Source organism: Macrobrachium rosenbergii, chromosome 3 (assembly GCF_040412425.1).
Source record: "Macrobrachium rosenbergii isolate ZJJX-2024 chromosome 3, ASM4041242v1, whole genome shotgun sequence".
Taxonomy (NCBI): domain Eukaryota; kingdom Metazoa; phylum Arthropoda; class Malacostraca; order Decapoda; family Palaemonidae; genus Macrobrachium; species Macrobrachium rosenbergii.
The window spans coordinates 53,058,317-53,082,183 of NC_089743.1; the positions used below are offsets into that span (position 1 = coordinate 53,058,317).

The 23,867-nt window shown below is 38.4% G+C and overlaps 1 long non-coding RNA gene across 1 annotated transcript; it reads right to left on the bottom strand.

Moving 5' to 3' along the window:
• Positions 1-1,389: 1,389 nt before the first annotated feature.
• Positions 1,390-23,367, bottom strand: LOC136855677 (uncharacterized). Its single transcript, XR_010858100.1, has 3 exons — positions 23,226-23,367; positions 12,099-12,219; positions 1,390-5,708 (listed from the first exon to the last, which is right to left on the bottom strand). It is a non-coding gene; the product is annotated as an uncharacterized lncRNA (long non-coding RNA).
• Positions 23,368-23,867: the final 500 nt, after the last annotated feature.

The following is a 23,867-nucleotide window of genomic DNA, read 5'->3' on the forward strand; positions in this document are numbered from 1 at the left end:
CAAACTAAAAAAAAATATACAAAATCCTGTTCACCTGACATTACAATCTCCTACAATACAACTATGAATTTTAAAAATATTAAATTTAAACAAAGCGTAGTAATTCATACAATAGTCTAAAAATGTTTGGAAAATCAGCAAGAATATGAAAATTATTTGAGGCTTTCAAACAACTTGAACAAAGCATGACAAGGCAAGTATTGGCAAAGACTTTGGTTGTCAAGAAAAACGCACTTAAACAAGAATGCTGGAAAAACAAGTGGACTGAGTCCCAACATGTTTACCAAGACGGCTATCAACATTTTGACAAGTACAGCATATGCAAACCCACACAAGACGTTACTGAGCTCATTACATCAGCAAAAGAATGAACAAGTTCTGTACATGGGAAATTCACAAGCGACCTAAATGACCACTGGTTCATTTCGCTAAAAGCAAAATTTACATCATGGACTCTTTGGCCCTTTTTTGGTGAGGAATAAAATGGCAAATTCTGATGCTAGAAGAGGGAGGGGGCCAGGGGCAGACCTCAGTCATATGAACGTTGACTGGGTGGGTTTTTTAAGAGTCTTTTAACATTTTGAGTTTGGGAGTGGGTGGGATCAAGGCGAGGGAATGGGAGATCTGAAACGGTAGCTGAGCATCAGATGGAAAAGGAACTTCTGCAAGATTTAATCTAATTGGATATTTAGAAAAATCTCCATATAGGTTGAGATCGGGTTCACATTTAACATTCGTGCGTTCAAGGTATGCTCCTGTAGCCCTACAGAGAGAGAGAGAGAGAGAGAGAGAGAGAGAGAGAGAGAGAGAGAGAGAGAGAGAGAGAGAGAGAGAGAGAGAGAGATACTTGCAAATAAAATCATCTGAAAATAGGACGGTTTATGAAAAAACCAGTCGGGAACCATCACATTCGATAACCGTGTAAACATTTCCACCTTCCGCCATTTCATGCATTAAATCATTTATTGCACATGTACATGAATTACACCTCACATACTGTACTATCCACACCTAAGCAGTTTATATATCCTAACAATACTAGAAAAATTACCCACTTTGTGTAAGGCTTTCCCGGCAATCATAATATTCCGCAGTTCGTCTACCTTTATCCTTCATTGCCCGATCTGCTGTGACTACTGTATATCTTATAGCTGCTCAAGACAGCTATCAAATTCCTCATTCTATCATTCAGAATTTAACTTTCATTACCCAATTGACTGACTTCAGTCTTATACTTTCCATTTCAAGTCTTAATCTTAAGCTTACACTTACAAATGAAAGCTCCCTAGAAATTCATAAAATCTCGGGCAGATGTCTTTCACTTTCGTCATAAAGTGCAAACACTTAAGGAGTACTTCCACACACTTGTAGATAAACGAAATGTGAGGCTGTACAGTAACTACTATTTTACTATATCATTACAATATCATGTACCCTTTATAAACCCACTATGAATATTATTGATGTCTCATGTATAATAAATACACCTCCTATGTACTTTATATTATATTTCTATGTTTCATTATGAATATGGCAATACCCCGAGGATATAACATTGTATTTTTCCCGCCTCCGGCCATTGCACGAGTCCAGTGTGGCGTCCAGTCTTCACCCGTGACAGATATCTCTCCGTGCACTTGTATATACGCACCTAAATGAACCTACTAGTTTATGCATAGTGTTTCCTTCCTCCCTTCAAGAGTAACAGTCACAGGATGTAATAAACCCTATTATGGCTCAATAAGGAGCCCTAACAAAACCTACATTCCGAACATCGATCAGCACTTTCAATCGCATTTTTTACCATTTTTTCCACTTATTACATTCCATAACCCCACACTCATCTCTTTTTCACTTCGGTTATTCTACGACAAAGCTTTTCTTCGTCGAGGAGAGAGAGAGAGAGAGAGAGAGAGAGAGAGAGAGAGAGAGAGAGAGAGAGAGAGAGTCACATATATTTCAAACAAATGTTAGCATCAATGCCGAGGCGATAAAAAAAAGCTCAAAAGGAGGGAGGATAACTTAAATTTTTTATTAATGTACGAAAGTGACCCCGAACTTAACTGGAAACTATTGTTCTTTATAGACTATGAATTTAAACATCTTGAATAGGAGGAATTATAGCTCATTCTTAGCTAGAGAATTCAACATACCAGATGGATTATCTGGTTTATTATCCCTTATAAAATTCAAGATACAAAAAATGGATCAGCAATCACCCTTTATCCTATGTTTCACTGAAAGATAAAAAGCTTCGTGCAAAGCCAAACTTATAATTATAAAGCCTACCTTCGACAAATTTCATTATTTTCAGAACATATAAATGAAAAACTGAAGGGCTACACCAGAACAACATACCTCGATATTCAAAATTGCAGAAGCTCCTTTTGAATGTCACAAAAATCAAATAATAAAAGTATCTAAAAATACCTAAAACCTAATATTAATCTCACTCTCATCAGTTACAAACCTTTTGGCAACACAAGATTTAATCTACAAAGCAATCGCATGTAACCTACTTTACAGCACCTTGTACAAAATACGACATTTAGCTTATAAAGTTTTCCTAACTCTTGCACTGACGTACATTTTACTCAATATTCTGGGCTTTACCACTATGAAGACATGATTAAACAACAAGGTTTAGTGTTTGAAAACCATACAAGTAACTCAAATCTCGGTAAGTCAAAACTTGGTGGACCTCAAAACAAATAAGACAAAAGAATTTGCTTGAAGCAGCTAATGATATTTAAGAAATTTGAAAGGTTGAAAAACCCCACAAAAAAAAAATCAAAACCAGCTTAGTAGACACGAAACAGGACGCGGGACTGTTCCTGAAAATGTTATAGCTAGTAAAACCCAGAGTCAAGAAAGCACGCATCCCCTGAAAGTCCTTGCAGAAGAATCCTCAGAAATTAACTCTACAAGTAATCATTGTGGCATTTAATTATAAACTGCAATAAAGAATAATCATTTGTTGCTATAGATCGCCACTACTCCATCTCTGTTCCTTCAGATGCCAGCTTTACATTCGATACCAAAGTCAGCAAATCTCTGAAATAGCTGTAGAATAATGAGTTGTTCATACTACCTACTGTATTCACATTTTTGTTATCGTCTCTACAGACTCTTAGATAGTAAAGCAATGCTTATCTACCAGAAGTCAAATCGCTCTCAGGGACTGTAGTTCGAGTAAAAGGTTGCATATAACTAACCAGTCGTACTGTCAGAGCTACTAATTTTGATAGAAGAGGACCTTAACACTAACTGAACGATGAAACTTAAGAAATTCAAGAAATGGAGACATATTGGTGCCAGGAAACTGAATCAGATTACATTAACACAATTAAGTTTTTCGACTATTACAGAATGCGTGATTTCCTCAATGCTGCGTTCAGTCATAACCGAGAATAATAATGACAATGACAGCCAACAAGCATCCTCTAGTCTTGAAAACATTCGCAGTGACAGAAAACAAATAGATCTTATGGCATTTTCCGTAGAGTGAAATTGCATTTTCTTGATAGGTAAGACCTTAAAAAACTGGGCTAGGCAACTTCTACGCAATCTACTGCCTTAAAACCATCCTGAAAGGTAAAATATTCCAACCCATCCGGTTAAAAAAGACAAGATTAAAGAGGTCAGCCAAGGGAAAAGAATAGCTGAAATCCATTTCCCCCAGTTATTAACACCAGTCTTGGATTGACACTAATAAACACTGCCAGGAATCTCCACAGAATTGCACAGATAAAAACAAACTCAATAGGAGAATCAGTGAGAGCCCTCAGCACCTCATGAGACTATGGAACTGACTCACACTAGCACCATTTCAAAACTTATAACTTAAAACCAAATATGACAAGAAGTATGTCAATATTATAAGATGCAACAAGCAACAATAAAACCAAATGACACAAATTCTAGCAATAAACTTTTCAGTTCATTGAATACCAAAACTACACCACCTTAATGAACAATAACCTCCAAATTATATCACATTTTCATTATTAGAAATATATGTAAGCGATATGAGGTTAAGGTAGCTAGTAAGTTAAATTAATCTTAATATGATATTTCCACTCTTAAAGCTAGTTGAAATACAAATCCAGTGACTGAAAAGTATCTTTCTTAGTGGATAATAGAGTGGCAATTTTGGAAGCAAGAGAACTAAAGAAAATTAAAGTTTCTGGGACTAAAACTGAAGTCATATATAACTTTTTCTTTAGTATTAACAAAATATTCATTAAAAAACTGTATATCCTATATAGTAAACATTTCCTTTAGCATAAGATTATATAGATGCCAATGTGCTGATGAGAGTGAGCTAAATGATGAGACTCTAAGTAAATACAGCAAGGCAAAAAACTACAAAGGGCAAACTGCAACCTGTATCAGATGTGTATGTAAATATATCCAATTTTGAATGATAGGGATATGATTAAATTTGAATTTGAATTTAGAACTATGGGGTACAAAAACACTAATTATTAAAGCCTAAGTTAAGAAAAACCGGCCAACTAGCAGTAAAATCTGACTTCACTGACAAAATATCAAAATAAAAGGTACTTAGTAGTCTCATTGTGAAACCTATAGTTTCAAAATCATGAACCTTCCCTACACTCAAAACTCTGGTGTATGCTCTTGGAACCATAGATCCTATGTTCTTCTTGCCACGTAGAATAGACAATTGTCTTCCTGATAGTGGAGTCCTTAGTGCGCATGAAGATCAACTTCGAGGTTGCAGGATATACCCTTTCAAAAAGGGAACCAAGTTTAACCTGGAAGAGTCCGAGTTACCCTCTAAGTAATTCATGATGTGTGCCATTCAACAGTCATTAAACTCATGCCTTTACTCCCATCCAAAGCACTAATGAAAATAATCTAGGAATTCCGAGAACATTATAGCAATTAAGACGCAACGTGCTGGAAGCTACAATGGAAATAAAGCAAAAACTTAATGTTTCCTTAAGCAAACTCATGAGCAAATATGTACCTATTAGTTCAACATTTTGCTAAATGCTGTGGATTACAACAATTCCCTACAAATATTTTGAAGCATTTGAAAATTCTTTTAACTGCGGGAGCATTAAGCTATGACGTTAAAATGTAGAGCTGTCACACATACCAAGCCCTCCAGGTAGTCTGGGCATCATACAAAGGTCCCAAAAGTTGAAGCAAGTGTAAAAATTCAATAATTTGTTGTTTACCAAAACTAGGCGCACGAATGGAGGGCATTAGTCCACAAGCAAGTACTACGAATAAGTTCAACAGTGAAGTGATTCAGCATGCTGCAGATTACCACTTTGAGAAATGATAAGTTTTGTAACCCTAGTAAATTCTAAGTAAACAATGATGGCCCCAGTTCTGCGAAAAATCTAAGAGTATTCAGCACTGTCAACAATTAAACTGTTAAGATTTGTCTTATACAACGCAAACTAGTCCAGTCTTGCTTTATAGAGCATTTGTGCACTAATAACTATCAACTTATTCTTGCTGAAATGTATGTAAGGCCCCACGTAAAAGTTACAGATGAATTATATTTTAAACTGAGTCTGTATTGTTTGATATACGTATTCTTCAGTTCTTCCTGTGAAATCCAAGTTCCTGCAGTTTCTATTTCCTACATTATAGTCAAAAGCAGGACTTTCTCCACTGGAAGCGTTGCTGCGGCTGTCTTTTTGTCTTCGGCTTTGTATGTACAGGAAAATCTGGAAGAGATACAGTATTGTAAATACTTTATACTTCAAATGGCCTGAAATAATTCCTTAAAACTAGTAAAACATCTGGTATCCAAGCCTTTTAGAACAGACACATAAGAGAAAATGTCTTATCAATATAGTCTTTTACTCTTGTGACTTAAGAATACTCTAAAGAACAAAAAATGCTACAATTTAAAACTTAGGAAGACTCTTAGACAGATTACAAACTCTCTAAGCTGCAAATAAAAGAAAAAATCTAAAGATTAGGAACCAAAGACTGCTAGACAGAAGTTTAAACAAAAATTAGTGATAATACTTAAAGGAAACAGGCAAAACTTTTTTTTTTTTTTTTTTTTTTAGTGCAAAGGTAGACCAACTTTTACGTGAAAGATTATCAAATTATTAATACCCAAGTACAGTATATTCTGAAACACTAAATCTTAGCTTTCCACGATGCTGGTTCATTCACTGGAAAGTGGCTCATAAATTGTAATTCATGGAAACTGCTCAAGTGAATTCTACTGTATATATTTTAAGATGTTTATCAAGTGAAACCCAAACAATGTGGATCTGCTAACTGGACAGATGAAAGTACCTTATTCTAGATTTTAGGAACCAAGCAGGACCATGGGCCTTGCCAAGGTGGGGCAAGGTGTAGGATGCCTTCCCCTATGAACACTGGCAAGGAGGAATTGAAAAGTGAAAATCAGACAAATATACTGTAGAAATTCACCTTGCACATTATAACCCATAGTCCACGAGAAACCAGTAAACGTATTGCGTAATTAAAACTAATGCCAGTCTTTTAGAAATTGTCACAAACCATATTGTTTGAGCGGAGGAATTTATGCCCTTTTTTAAGTATATATATGTGCTTTGTGAAAATGAATAAACATTAATGGAATGTAAATTTCATTCCCAATTATATCACTAACTACATTGTCTACATACTACAGACCCTCCAGCATAATTCTGAACCATGTACTATGAATCCTTTAACCTACAATCCTTAACTATACTGGAATAGTAATTTTCAATTATATCATCACACCATGATATGATGGACGTGGCAGAAGATTAAATATATATAATTGAATTTTTCCCTGATCAGCAAGAAGCTGACTTGTGGTACACAGATTAAAACCTAATACAGCTACAGGAATTCATATACTGAACATTGTTTATATTCAGTAAATCATAAATTAACTGTGGCCAAAACAAATTTTTATGATTAATTGGTAGTATGGCTGAAAAGGTAATCATCGACAGGACTAGGCGTGATGACGAAATAATTACATGACAAAAACTCCTCGCTTAAATTTCCTGTCCGATGAACCGCCCAGTAACGATGAAAGAAGTAATCCCTGATGTACTGAATCATCAGGTGTATCTATTTACTATCTTTTCATGAGAAATTCCTAATTGTCCTAAGGCTTTTTGATTGATTGAGTGATTGAATATAGAATTTAGGTGAAAGGCCAAGCATTGGGACCTATGAGGTCATACACCGCTGAAACGGAAATTGCCAGTAAAAGGTTTGGAAGGTGTAACAGGAGGAAAACCTCGCAGTTGCACTGGGAATCAACTGTTAGGAGAGAGTGGAAAGCAAGATGGAAGAAAGAGAATATGAAAGGAGTTACAGTAAAAGGAACGAAAGGGGTTGCAGTTAGGGGCCGAAGGCACGCTGCAAAGAAACTTAAAAGCAATGCCTACAGTGCGCCGCATGAGGTGCACTGACGGCACTAACCCCCTACGGAGGCTAAGGCTTTTTCCTTTTCAGATGAACTATTAAAATATCGCCAGTTTAAACAGCCCGGGTATTGTGTACAGAAGAATCTTTGCATTATACTTTAGCTTTGAAGAATGCTTGGTGCTCCTGCTTTCAAATACCAGTAATCTTCCACTCTTCGTGTTGTTTATAATTCCTATGAAGATTAACAGACCCTACCGGGATCTGATTTTTTACCTTACTTCAGGATATAGCCGACGTTTGGACTATTTAGGCTAGCTGTAACGAACTAAAGCCTTATTCAAGCAACGATTATTTAATAACCGAACTTGTTTTTTAAACGTAGTTGTTTGGGAAGCATTTAAGTTCTTCGAGATGCAGAGAGGTGTTAAATGGAGGCTAGGGTCTTGTTATTGTTAAGTGGCCAAATTTAACCCAGTTATCATTAAAGCAATAATATTTAATAGTGTCAATTTTCTTATTAAGATCTTCATCCCTGTGTTAATTACCCAAGTATCAATGTTCCCTGAGTTGTGTTAGCAGATGCCCCAAAACCAAAATTTTAGGAAATATGAGTTTACTTAAATCCTAATGACTTTTTCGCCTCATGAACAAAGAACGCTGGATAACACCCTTTTTTTTATTATATAACTGAAAATAATTTATTTATAATGCCCTTAAGAGCTGTATATTGCACATAGCAAAAAAAAAAAAAAATCCATGTCATGCATTTACTGTTTCATTTTTTCCCTCAACTCTTTCCCTCTCCATTTTTTTCACGTCTATTTCTCCTGAAGTACTTTGTCACAACTTTCAACTCAAATGCACAACAGCAGTCAAAACCAAGTCGTTTATATTGCAAAGTACACTACACCCACATTTACCGGTACACATCAGAACACTTGCAATATTCTCCATTTCCCGTAAAGATAAAAACAAATTTTCATTATCAATTTCTTTAGTTGTACCAATACGCTTTCCCGTTAGTTCACTTCGCAAAACTGCAGAATCCTTTTGTTCAGCAGCAACGTGTACATGTCCCTCACAGGGTTAGTCCGACTCTGACCGAAATAGGAACAATCTCGCTCATGTCATCGTCTGGCTGCTTTTGGTCGAGGCTAAAAGAGAGAAAAGTCATCAGTCAGTACTTGACCTTACCAGAGTGAAGAGCAAGGAAGCTCTCTTAACCCGGATTAAGGCGCCTTTCATCTGGTCAGTCCTTTTAAACCTAACCCGACAGGGTCTATGGCTTCTGCCTTAGCAAAAAAAAAAAAAAAAAAAAAAAAATATATATATATATATATATATATATATATATATATATATATATATATATATATATATATATATATATATATATATATATATATATATGGAGGGTTATTCATATCTTTTAGCTCTGCAGTGCCTGGAGATGAACGGGGACCTCTCTCATCTAATGTCGTGAAAGTGAAAGAGAATGTGCGTGGTCAAACATTTGCCATAGTGACCCTTCATTTCCTTGTTTTCTTCTATGGTAAGCGGCCAAGTATCCAGCCTACGTCACAAAGATGAGCAGTACCGCCGGCACTCATATTCGCCAACTCTATTACGGTTCGGCCAGACGAGTGAGAACGGGCGCGCGCTCAGTCTTTTATGTTTTTACAGTAATCCCCTAACGAGCTTGTACTACACACGCCGAAAATTTTCCCACAGCCAGTATTTTGGGCGTGATAAACATATTGAAATTGTTTTCAAGAAGATTCTATGGTTAGTTTTTAAGATATGCCGTCCCGCTTTTTTTCAGGGAAGGTCCCCTAATATGCCGCCGGGACGGACTAACCCTGTACTCTAGTTTATTAATCCTGTCTAACATCAAAGCTCTCAAGGCCGTGACCAGCACCACTACAGCTCGATGCGACACGATTTTCTCGCATGCTCTTCTCGCTTTCACTGGCTGCATTTCGTCCCCTGGCATGAAACAACCTTTTACGTGGGCAAACTAGAGGCATGGTGGGACAATATGAACGAAACCCGCACAAAATCACATAACAGACTGAAGGGTAGCTAATATAAATGACGTAAAAACTATCAACTTTGGAAACAGCACTGCTTCAGTTAGAGAGTATTTTCAGTTGTTTCCTGCCAGGAGAAGTTGTAGACGGAAAATTAAGGAAAAATGTACGGAAAATTGACTGACTGAAAAATATGTGGTTGTAGTGCAATCAGAACGCTGTGCAGGTCACGTCAAACTTCACGCCATGCGTGCGACCTGGATCCAGGGAAGATTCTCTGGATCCTGCGTGCGACGTCCAATTGCCCCAACCCAAATGTTTACCTCTTTAGAGGCGTGAAAATGACAGAATTTCGTATGTCTGGCGTCGGTAACAAGTTTACCTTGCGAAATACAGACGAAACTAAAACTGGACATCCGACACCCTCTGGTTTTTTGTGGGACATTTTCAGACGAGTAGCTCAGATCCGGAATTTGTTTGCAGAGCACATGCTATCCTTCCTGCATAACAATGTGCCACAGTACTTCTTTGATATAACATTCTTTGGCGAAATATGAGATATGGGGAAGTTCTAACTTATGTTAAAGGATAGAGTTTTATAACTTGAAATATAAAATGCAGAAGTTTTCTAACCTGCATATTAAGATATGGCAACTCGCCGAAATGATTGAATATGTGAGTGTGCTGACCTAAATTTATAAAATATGGGGGCATTCTAACCTGAGTTAAAGAATGCTGGAGAATTTGAACCTGAATGAGAAGAATATGGGAAAACATGAATTAAGGAATGTGGGAACATTCCAACCTGATTTCAAGACTGTGGTCGAATCGTAGCCTGAATGAAAGAATATGAGAGAGTGAAAGAATCTGAGAGAATTATCAGGGAATTATATTCGAGATACAAAAGCATTCTCACCTGAATTAGAGAATACGGGAATCTTCTAAAATCACAGGTTTAACACCTACAATGCTATTCACGTAAACCCAGCAGCGCATAATAAACATTTGAAATCTACTAATACTTAAGCATTTCTCCCTTTCTCGCCAAAAGGGAAGGGCTGTTGCTGTCTAGCACAGGCATTTTTCCCAAATAGTGAAAAACTTGCTTGTATAAAGCCGGCCTATAAAGGAAAAGGTGATAAAGAAAATCTAAGCTGCTATAGACCAATATCGAACCTACCGTACTTATCAAAACTTATAGAAACGGAAGTTCACAAACAAACATGGAAACACTTGAAACAACTCAACGTTACATCTGATAATCAGTCAGCATATAGAAAAAACCACTCAACAGAGACCACACTGTGTGCAATTATAAATGACACAGTAGAAATTATAGCAAATGGAAAATGTGGCATCCTGGTCATGCTTGACCTAAGTGCAGCATTTGAGACAGTTGACCACAATCTACTGCTTGAAGACCTGAGAGCAGTAGGCATCGAAGATGACGTACACAAATGGTACAAAACTACTTAGAAAATAGGAAGGTTACAGTGGTTATATCAAATGTGAAATCCGAAAAGAAAAGCCTAACAAAAGGAGTGCCCCAAGGCATCGTCCTGGGTCCACTGCTATTTGGCCTTTACACAACTGAATTATCTAGAATTCTAAATAAGCACAAGGTTAAGTATAAACTGTATGCTGATGATACCCAGTTCTATTTTCCTGTCGAAATGGTAGAAGACACCATTAGTAAAACTGATGCAATAATGAAAGATATAAAAAAATGGATGTCGGCGAAGAAACTGAAACAACGAAGACAAAACTGAGTGTATGCTATTTGGATCTGACAGTTCACTACGAAAATATGAACACTTCAAAAGAATAACTGTTGGTTCATCAACAGTAAATATTGTGGCAGAAGTGAGGAACTTAGGAGTATTTATGGAGTATTTATTGATAATAAATTGTCGATGAAGAACCATACATTGCATATTACAAAAACCTCTAACTTTCATATTAGAAACATTGCATTTATTAGAAAATACCTAAATGAAGATACTCTGAAAACAGTAATTTGCAACCAAATACTTTCGAGGCTTGACTACTGCAACGTTATATACTACGGTCTCCCTAACTACCTATTAAGAAAGTTGCAAGGGGTACAAAATAGAGCCGCCAGGTTAATAAAAGGGCTACGTTCCCGTGGCAGAATAACCCCAGCACTAATTGAGCTACATTGGCTCCCAGTAAAAGCTAGAATAGAATGTAAAACACTACTTACAGTCTTTAAAGCACTAAAATATGATGAACCAACTTATCTGAGAAGCCGCTTAAGCTTCTTTAGACCCGAAATGAATATTGTAATCAGACATGCAAGTGAAGCATATAGACTATTTGAACCTAGAACAAATTGTAAGTCAGGTGAGAGAGCATTTGTACACTAAGCATCAAGACTATACAACAAAATACCGCCTGAAGTGAAGAGCATACAAGAAGAGTGCAAATTTAAAGAGGAACTAAAGACTCTCCTATTCTGCAGGAGCTACGATACTGGCGAGAAAACACTGAAAGACAATTACAAAATATAAGCAGCACCTTATTTTGAAAACGTACAAGGGCCCGCCAGAGAGGGAATTATCCCTGTGGAGGGCTGTACATAAAACCAAACAAAGTGAAAGAAAGTGAAACAAAGTGAAGTCTTGCTCATTAATTAACTCCTCAGCTGTAGTCTACCATATCTGGATTGCTGCCTCCACAGTTATTCCTTCTTGTCAATCTGCAGTGATCCTCGTTTCCTATCCATTTTTGATTACTCCAGTCTTAGGCGAGTCACTGAAAGCACACACACACACATCTGCAAAACACAATAATTTACAAATTCAGTTATTACTTATGTACTTGAGGGATGTTTTACTTCTCATAATTGGTTTAAGCTTCAAAACATAAGGTCATCATATGAACAATTTTTTAAGCGGCTTCAAACAAATGGTTGTATCATATGAAAAATTCTTTTAGCTGTCAAACATTACAACAGGTACTCAATATTAGTTGATAATTCCTATTCACTATAAATCCTCATGCGGGACATTACCTTAACAAGCAAAAGTTACTCCCATTTTGCTAAAATGAACAACATATTTGCTTCTTAGGTTTAGAGATAAAATTACTATCTTATTTATGTTAGTCCTAAATATCAACTACACAAGTTCTAACTCCTACAATGTTGCAGTCAAGTGTAAAACTTTCAGCATGAAACCAATATTTCAGTTCAATGGTAACAAGGATACCCAAAGCTAGATGCCACAGTAATTTTTTTTTTAACTTTATATCAATTCATCGTTTTTTCATTGTTTACAAGTTTGCTGAAAATGGCTTGTGAAGACATGTAAAGTATCTTTGTGAAGAAAGCCATGGGCAAGTTGTCCCCAAAAAGCCCGTAAGCAGAGCAAGACTGGTGAAAACTAAGGTAAAAAAAAAAAGTATGTTAAACCTCCAAACATTCTTTAGGTTAACATTTTAAAAGGTTGGTGTTGTAAGAGCTAACCAAAGCAAGAATAGAATCCCAAGGATTGATAGTATAAATGAAATGTATTATGACCTGTTTTCTAAAAGCCTGCTCGGAAATCAGCAGGCCTCACTCCCTACGCTCAATTAATCTGTGACCAAAATGGCACCTACTGAACAACTGCTGGAATAACTCGGAGCAGAAACAGGTAGAGGATATGGATAAAATCAAGTGTATGGCTATTGATGACACTGGTTACCTTAGATGAAATCCTTTCGAGAAAAACAGGAAAAGACGATGTAAAAAGAAACATTCTCCAAACAGATAAAATGCTCGAGTTCTTATATTTAATATCCAAACAAAGATGATGATTCATCCATTTTATATATAATGTTCTCTTCAAGACAAATTTGAAGTGTGCTAACCTGAATTTTCAGAATGAAGGCTGAATTACATTCTGTTCCATCAGAAATAATCTACTTGGCAGGTAAAGGGGTGGTAAAAAACCATGACAGGCCCATTTAGTTATGTCCAGGATCTATTATGAAGGATGGAGAGAGTAAACATCCAGTTTCTGAGGACCCTGTTATCCAATTGAATCCTACTATGCCATGAATGCCTCATAACCAAGGTGATCAAGAAGCTTCACAGAAATGTAGATAACTGTCACGGAAATAAAATGGAAGAAAACTATCACGGAAATAAAATGGAAGAAAGCTTACGACATACACAGTACAAAAATCTTACTCAAACACTGGATGTTATAACTTGTATCCATCCATGCATCCAAATATTACAAAAGGCTATGAAAGAGAGGTTCATTATTCTCATGTCAATCTCAATATGCAAACATGAATGTACTATCAATCTTGCTGTCATAGTCAGAAAACTCAAATATCTAAGAACTTTGCCTACAACGTGTCTTATGTAACATGGGTGACAGTACTGCATGCTCCTAGGAGCACCTCTTCACACCCCAGTGTACTTTTCACTTTTTCTACCTAGCTGTCCAACTCTGTTACCCTTATTGTCTCCAATGTTGACCCCTCAGCTATGAATAAATACTTTGGGCTAGCCCTACAAGTCCATAAATGATTCCAGTTCAGTAAAGGTACTGTCTAGACAAAAATTTAAACTTGGACCTGATAGGACAAGGGCTGCATACTGAAGAGAGAACGGAGGAGAAAACTATGCCTTTCACCTTTAAAGAAAACCTTTAGACCATAGAAACATTCACAATGAAGACAAACATCCAACATCAAGGACGAGTTTGCAGCAGCAGTAACAGTAAAAAAATGAAGTTTTCATAATAAAACTAATATTGTAATACTTACCTGAACGCCTGAATTCGCCCTTAATCCCGCTAGCCCGAACAACTCTCAATTACCCATCCCACTAGTGGGAATTTTAACAGCCAGCGTTACCTACGTTGCAGGTAAAATCTTGTCACTTGAGCTACCATATCAAACGGGTGGCAACGCTGACACAGGTGTGCACCGACATGCCACATTCTCGTCAATTGCTTTATTCAAAGTCAAAACTGATGTGGAGAAAGGAGGGTGGGAATCATTCAGGTGTTCAGGTAAGTATATATTACAATATTAGTTTTATTATGAAAACTTTATATTGTAATACACTCCCTTAACACCTGAATTTGCCCGATTAACATCATTTAGAGGAAGGGGGATCAATTCTATTGCACGCCCCTTTGACAGCCGCAGAGATGGTGGCTCACCAATCTGCTCTGCATAAGATATCTGTTTAGTCATCCACTCACCACATCAAGACAGGACGTTCAATCTTAAAAGAACGCAATAAATCATCAATTATCTTACTACTAGAGATTTCAGGAAGGTGGTAACTAATTGTACCGCTAATCGTTGAGCAGTAGTCAGCAATAGCTGAATACGAAAGACCTTTGACTTTTCGAAGGAATAAAAGAAAATCAGCTATTTTGGCTATGGAAGGTCTAAAGATGGAATGACCTTCCTTACAACACTAACTTCTATACCTTGTCCAGCCAAACCTGGTAAGGCTTACGGGTTGACTTTCTCAAGCTAAAAGAAAGCTGTCTAGCCACAGCTTTAGGGAGTCCGGACTGTCTAGTGGCTCTCTCTACAGTCGCCCTGCAACTAGGTATAGCACGCGAGGGTTGGATGATAATGGTGAGAATGTGGTCGTCTGAGAAGAACTTTCGCATGGGTAGGGACATCGGAATTTCCGTAAGGAGCTCTAGGAGTTCCGGAAACCAAGCGTATTAGGGCAAGCAGGGAGCTATTAGAGTCATATATGTCTTGACACTCTCCCGCAATTTCCTTATTACCTGATGAATGAGACCGGATGGAGGAAAGGCATACACCTGCATGTGATTCCAATTTGCATGTCACATCGGTGCCTACTGACAGGGGGACTACCATTGGTGAGAAATAAACCGGAAGATGATGGTTTAATCATGTCATGAGTAAGTCCACAGTTGCTGGCCACTTCTGGAGAATCTGACATATTACTTCCAGAGCCAAAGTCCACTCTCCCCCCAAAAATACCTGACAGGAGCGACTTAGTGAATCAGCCAGTACGTTGAGACTCCCCTGATATAAACTGGGGAAGAAGAGACACTTTTCGTTCTTCGCACCCTCTCAGGACTCTGTGCTATAGTACTAGCTTCTCTAGAGAGGAGGCAAGGATCAACCAATCATCTAGATACCTCAAACACTCTGTACCCTCGACGATGCATAATTGCCGACCCCGGAGACATAAGTTAGAAGCAACCACATTCGTCATACTGTCTATGTCATCATCCTTGAACAAGAATTAGCTAAGGCTAAGGTGTTCTAAGCAATCCCTCTTATGAACATCCGGATACTGAAGGGGAAGATGACCAAGATAGAAATTTCAACTTTTCTGCTCCAAACATCGTAGACGAAGCCAAAGCATTTGCCTGGTGAGCCAGACCCCTTGAGATAAATTTATTAGGCTGCAAACAGCCACGGATCCGAAGGGACATAGCCGTCAATCTTTTAGAACCCCATTACAGTAAACCTGACAGCATCCAGAGAGAGTGCACAAGAACCTCAGTCTGACTGTGCAACACATCCTCCAAGCACCTGCTTCCCTAAGAGAAGTCCCTACGAGCCGAGACAACACCAGAGACTTAGACAGGATTGCCTCAACTGATTCATTGAATGGCAACCTGACACTTTAGAATTCTGTTCCGCAATGTCCAAACAGTCTAAGACTGACAAAGGAGGAGGAACTGAATGAAGCCCGGACAATGATGAAGAGTCCGCAAGCGGACCACCATAACCAGAATGCTGAGCACCCACACCTAATTGGGTACCCGGAGCTGAATCTGCATAGTTGAACCCACCAGGAAAAAGAGAAGGCTGAGCCGAGGAAAAAAACCCGGAGCCGATTCCCCATTATTACCAAGGGGAAGACGATTGAGAGTAGCCAAACCCACATTGCTAAACCCTAGGGAGGATGCACAAACAAAACTGCTTGTGGGGGGGCGGAAGAGGATGAAGGAGGAGGGAGAATGAAAAAGGTAGAAGCTACCCTTGGAGTTACCACTGCGGAAAATGCAGGTGATGAAAGCTATGGGCCGCTCGAAGAAGGTACCGAATGCCCTGTAAATGACAGGCAAACCCTGTGAAATACCTGATACTACCGGAACAGCCGTTTGGAGCGGAAACAAGAGGTTGCGCATACCCAAAGGGATGGAACATGAAACGCCTGCAGCCAAATTCTGCAAAAACTGCGTTTTCACCTGTCCGGAAGCTCCTCCTACCGGAGAAGACTGCACTGAGGAAGGAAAGGCGGGAGGCAGAGGAATAGCAGATGCATAAAGAAAGTTACCTGAGAGGAGGAAAGCCAAAGTCGAGGAAGGAGGGAAAACGGAAGATGCAGAAGCCGCAGGAAAGACATGAGCAGAAGAAGAAGAAGCCGAAGAGGAGACTGAAAAAAGCAGCAGCAGACAATGTGGGAGCAAGAGATGAAGCGACATATAACATGAATGTACTGAGGAAGGAAAGGCAGAAGACAGAGGAATAGCACACATAAAAAAGGTTACCTGAGAACAGGAAAAGTCGAGTCGAAGAAGCAGGGAAAACCTAAGATGCAGAAGCCACAGGAAAGACCGTAGCAGAAGAAGAAGAGACTGAAGAGGAGACTGAAAAAGGAGTAACAGAGAATGTGGGAGCAGGAGATGAAGTGACAGATAGCCCAGAAGAAAACTTAGAATGAAAGGACAGAAGGTACACCAAATCTGCCCCCTTGCAATAATCCTGAAACATATCCGACAAGAATTCTGGACACTACTGTGTCACATACTATCTAATGTTAGAGAAACCATTCAAAAAATAACCTCTCACCATAGGTCTGTACCCGTCGAATGACCCAGCAAATCCGCCTTATATTCCACTATGTCCAATTGCAGGTCCCGCAACTACTTTCAGACGTCGAAAGGGCACACCAGAATCCGCCTACTAGATGGAGGAGTAGGAAACACAGAGAAGGGGGAAACTACAGTAGGAGATTCCGAAACACTCAAAAGTGAGTTAGGAGCTAGAGCAGGAGGATTCTGCACCACCAGAACTGAAACATTGACTTGAGACTGAGCCAGACCGAAAAGAAGCGATGAAGGCGAAACTGTTGCCAGAGCACAAAAACCACTTGAACCCGAAACCGGAACCTGAACCCGAAACCGGAACCCATCCAGGAGAATGACTCTGCATCCTTAATACCTTCTCCTCACTACCTAACCCAGACCTATCCTCCTTTATCACACCTAGCCCTTGATCCCGACTAACATTATCAACATTAAGTTTATCAATACTACAAGGGGGTTGGGGGGGATCCTTCACTGCCTGCTCCACGCCGGGGGGCTGGAGAACCTACCCACTCAGAGGCTTTGCGGTTCACCATTACCCTCAGCATCCGTTAGGGCTGGTTCTGGAACAGGCAGGGGAGCTGAAAAGGAAGAAGGATTAGACATCCTAACACTACTACTATCCATATCTGAGAAATGTTGAAAGACTAGCTATTAAATTTTCCATACTACTTGCAATCCTCCCCTCTATCTGTTTGACTATCTCTGAACTCGCTAAATCCATCAACTGATCTGTAGCAGAAGCCTGAGATACCTGAGGTAACGAAGAATCTGACCGACGTTTGCCGCCCTTACTAGCAAAAGACTTGCGATGATGAATGTAATCCTCCATCTCTTGTGCCCTCCAATCGGAACATTCATCGCAATGAGTCTGCACATCACGCTTAACCTTCCTACACACCTGACAGAATGTCTATCGTGTCTCAAGGTACTCATCCGTCTCTTGCAGGAAGAAGAAGCCATGAGCACCAGCGTTCACCGTCGTAGGGGCAGTCGAGGTCGATGTCGAAGCTGATGGCGCGGTAGTAGAAGGTGAAAAAGTCCATGATGAACAATCGAGACCGGGAACCAGCGAGTCCAAATCCAAAAGACATTCCACGTCGAAGATATCCATAAAATCCAGGAGAAAAACTGTTAAATACAATCCAGGTCTTCAGAAGTCCAAAATACAGAGAAGTCGGGTAATGGGATTAAAACCTCGCACTGCAGAAGGAAACAACCTTCCAGCAGGGCAAACAAAAAGCAATTGATGAAAATGGGGCGTGTCGGCTCACACCTGTGTCAGCGTTGCCAACTGTTTGTTATGGTAGCTCAAGTGACAAGATTTTACCTGCAGCATAGGTAATGCTGGCTGTTAAAATTCACACTAGTGGGATGGGTAGTTGAGAGTTGTTCGGGCTAGTGGGATTAAGGGCGAATTCAGGTGTTCAGGGAGCGTATTGCAATATAAACATTAAATAATCATATAAAAAAAAAGCCTACGCACTCAAGCGGCCTAAAAAAATAGTAAGTAATCATCCTACATGGCCACAATACTTGACCTTATCCAAAGAGCCATCAAGCAGGGATCATTCCAAGATTCAGTCAAAGTTATGGGATTCAGTGGTCTACAAAAGGTTAAATTCTACTCAGATATAAGCCCGTGTTACTACAACTGTTAAGAATGCATTGCAGACACCACAGCTTGACTGGAAAATCCAGCAACAGAAGGAAGTGCTAATACACACTTGAAATTATTTTCAATAAGAACCTGGGTAAAAAAAAGTGAGATTCATGTGGTCTTATAAAAAAAATCATCTGTACCCAGTTTAAACTTCCACAGTTTCAGTAATTCTAGTGAATAACATAGAAGATAATTCTGTATTTTGGTCACAGCTGAGCTAAAACTTCTATGAAATCGTTTGCTTCTGAACCAGAGAGAATTAAAAGCAGGAACCATAAGAATTTACTTTATTTCTTAGTCCCAGGTGGATAATATAGTCTGAGATTCGGACTCCATAAGGTCAGAATTATAAAAAAAACTTTATAGAGCACACAAATTAATTATACGAGTGTACCACAGATTGATACTAAAGTCTGGAATAAGAAATCTAACAGAACTAAAATTTTACTCAACTTTTTAGGGTATGAGTCAGTTGCTGAAGACCAAACTGAGAAACAATAAATATTCAAAACAGGGTAGGATTAAAGAATGCAAGCATTTCCTTAAGTAGGCCGGAGTCCAAAAATCTTTAAAAGACTTTTTGGTAACCCAATTTTTTGAACCAATTATGAATTGATGAATTGGATATGCTTCTTAAAAGTGAATTTGAAGTTGAAAAGACACCCTGAAATTTGTTGAGTTGTGTGCAGATAATATTGCCAACAAAAAGACCTTTATTGGATTCTGGTATCCTAGGCCAGCTAACATTCTTTAGAGTTTTGTTCACTTTAATTCCACATAATTTGCACATGTACTAATTCTGGCTAAATGCATTGTAAGATCCAGCAGCCCTGGGTCCATACTCAGATGGGATTGATGCAAATCAAGTAGCATCATTTGCATATGCAATAAACTTTTGTAGGCCAAACAAGACTTCTTATATGCACTCTATGTAATAGTGGGCCAAGAATACTGCCCTATGGAACACTATAGTATCATTCAACAACGGTTCTATGAAATGCTTCCCAAACCCCATCTGTCCAAGTTTGGAAACTAGAACCAGATTAGCATTAACATCAATTTCACAAACTTCAAGACCTGAACTGCCTAAATTATCAACAACTGTGGAATATATAATTATGAGTTTTAAAAATACAGTTTGATAATTTTGGTATAAAGAATTATGTGGCAAAATAAAATTGTGCTAATGATTAATAGCACTGTGTGAGGTAGACACAACCATGACGCCAACAGTAGACAACATAACTGGTGTGCTGTGATGAGTTTTGACACTTTTGGGGTTATCAGTTCAAGAGCTAAAGCAAATTCTGGGAATGCCTTGCCCCTGGATGACTTACAAGACTGGAATAGGCATAGGTAGCAATTACTTGCAGTACGCATTGCCAAAATGGTAAACTCTGTCCCTGTGACAAGTATGGAGAGCGCATCCCAGACAGGATAATTGACTCAAGTTTACAGACTTCAAGAATCATTTTAGGCCACTGGGTAAACTTTGACGTGTGTTGCTTCACTTACCAGAAGGTCTTGATATTTGTAAGGAGTTAATTATTTCATAAGTAGACAATTATGTTAAAGTATATATTGTCAAATTAAACAGGAAGTAGCGGTCAGTGTTTCTTGAGCAATCCATTTCACTTGACATTTGTATTTCACTCCATTTCATTTTATTCAATAATTTTGCAGAAACAGGTTAGGCCTAATGACATAGTCTGACCTTGGCATAGCCTAGACCCAAGTTCTCAGACAGTATCTCATAACAACCATCTTGCACCAGATTTAGACCGTAGAATTATGCCATGTCTGAGCCTTATGTAAGAATGAAAACCATATAAACTGAACCCTTCCCCTCTCCATTTCTACAATAGGCAGTAGCGTCCATCTCCTTGTTACTAACCAGTTCAAGGTATTAACTTTCGTAACAGACGCCTGAAACTTCAACTCTGCTCAGGATGTCGCCATTACTAAACCTGACAGTCCTGGGACATGACGACCCCACCTTCATGACTCCTCTAAGTAGGAATGCTATTATCACCTACAGAACGTGACAGAGATGATTGTCTCTTTTTATAATGTCCGAAAAAGTTTACAGAAAAAGACGTAGCGTTATATGCCTGCCAGGTTCCACACTTCAAATGCGCCTCGAACATAAACGAAGACCATCAGGTAATTACCCTAATTACCCTCTATTGGTCTATTACTGTTAGCCAATTCAACATAATGACGTCAAACAACCATCGATGAATAACGAGCTCATACGACCAGGTCAAAGCAGCGTTCCGTAGTCGAATTCAAGTGGATGCGTAGCGATATCATGTCAATAAAACACGGGCAAGGGTAGGTTTACTGAACGAACATACATCCAGAAGGAAAAACGAACATCTGAATATACAGTCCCAAGACTATTCAATACGGTGCCCCAAGAATTGAATAGGTTAGGAAACAAGAGTCATTTATGAAGAAAGTGAAGTTGCCTAAATAAAGTCAGGACAAAGAAGTAGTAGTTATTCAAGAAAACTATACACCATAATTATCATTATTATTCAGTCGATGAACACCACTCATATGGAACAAGCCCACAGGGGCCATTGGCTTGAAATACAAGCTGCCAAAGTATATGGTGTTCATTGGAAAGAATAACACAAGATAATGGGGAATGCAGAAAGAGGAGATAAATAACTGATAAATAAATGAGGCATGGTATGAAAATCACTTAATTGCTGAAGGGAAGGCCTCCAAAAATAAACCAATGTTGACAGTATGATGATATACAGCCGGTCAAAACTAAAGTCATCTCTAGTAAATTGAAAAAAAAAAAAACATAGAGAGTATCAGCATCACCATTTGCCTGGTTTGTTTTAGGAAGCTCTCGCGTAACACTCATTTTGGCTGACAGACCTCCCAAGCTTCCCCACTTTTGTTTTGTTTGAAGTGTTTTTTTCAATAAAATTTCAGGGTAACTGCTGTGCCTGAAATAAGTTGTCTGATTTCTAAATATGCATTTTAAAGTTTTCGGATAATTTTTATTTCTTGGCAACCGAGTAATCTGGTTGCAGTGCATGACTCGTCTAAAAAAAAAAAACCTTTTGTTGTTCATGCTGGGGTGTAATTACACAATGCTACTCAGTTAAGTCAAATGTACCAGATTCAAACTCGTATCAAGCAATATATTATGGACTCCAAGGCACGTCCAGTCACAGGGATTCGATCCCCACCTCTCGGTGTGCCCTGTTTTTGGGGCTGTCATGGTAGAGCAATTATAATTAATATTTCATACGACTGTTCACCTGTTTCTTCCAAACGTAAAATCAGGATTAATTAAAAAAGGCTATGTAGTTTACACGTCTGCATCTTCGGGGTGGGGTGGGGTGGGGAAGGAGTGGGCCATTGTTACAAATTCATTACTCTTCAAATATACAGTTTACTTGAGAACTTCTTACTCGTATTCTTCATACACTGATAAAGCACCTAAGCAAAATATAAAGGCTTTTTACATGTATTTAAAGAGCTTAAAACACTCGTTCACTTATTTCTGTCATCATTTACAGTGGCGTTGTCTGTGAAGTTGTTTCAATATTTCCAGTGACTACCAGACGAGGGCTAAAGGGACCTCTTCCGAAAATAAACTTAAGTGGAAGAACGGTTTTGTTAATTTTAAAGTTGTAAAACTAGTAAACGTTGTCTCTTGTAGATATCCAAAAGTATCGTAAGTGGTCACTTTGCTAATGAGACCAACCAGGAATTCATCAATAATTTCATTAATCACTTACACCGTTGACTTTTCGAACCTCAAAATGAGACCATTATAGGTTAACAAGGTAAACGGGGGTTGTGTCACGGTTGTCAAATTTCTAATGAATATTAATTCTGTAATACGACTTTAATGTTCAAGTCTGAAACCAAACTTACTCCGAAAATTAAAAGTTTTCCGACGAGGGCCACAGAATCATTATGAAATTGAGGAATGGTTGGCAGAGGAGTAGTGTGGATGTGACTTGTATACACCAAACGATTACACAGGAAGCCGATATTTATGGCTTAACAGAACTGAAGAATCTCGTTTAGCTCGACTAAATTCGACTGCGCCAAAATTGTTTTTAAGTCATAAAATTTGTATAACTTGACCAGACTAGCATATGGTATTCATTCTCACTTCTGAAAAATGACACGCAGACAACGCTTGCTTACAACAACAAAACTGGTTATACTTGGTCAAAATGGTCAAGATATTATTTCTAAAATACTCAAAGGCAACAGTTCTAGTTTTTAAAAACTAAAATGGACATACAATATACAGGAAAGCCTCACCTTGAACCGTGTCCTACGAGAACCCTTGTTCCACAGTTTATTTTTGTGCCGAATGACTCATCAGAGAGGTTACCACCAACAGACACTGAACCGAAGTGACTTAACTCCCAGCTCTTAACTCTTCCCGATTCTAACATTTCGAAAGAACCATTCTCTAGTCTAGTCTTTTATGGATTGATTTTTTTGTTTTACTTTTTGGCAAAATTGAAAAACATAATTCGTTCTTAGTATTGTATTGTTTTCTTAAAAAATGAAATCAAGAAAAGGTTAAAAAACCAATTTTCACATTTTATTCCCGTAGTTGTCAACACTTTTTTTTTTATCATAGTAAGAAAGAGGTGTCCGTACGGACAATACAGACTGGACATTACGGACAGTGGATATGAAAGACAATTTGAAGGGATATTACGGACTGTACAAGAGGACATCAAAGACCCGCCCTGTAGATGAACTGCGGTAAAACTTATGTGTAAAATTCGCAATTTTATTACCTGTTGATGTTTAGACCTGCGTATCAGACAACAACTTCCACCTTGCAGTTTAAGTTTTGATCCATTAAAATAATTGCTCACTCTTTTTCAGCACAGATTTTAATATTCTATATAACACCAAATGTTTGTTATTTACTATGCTCTTAAAAAC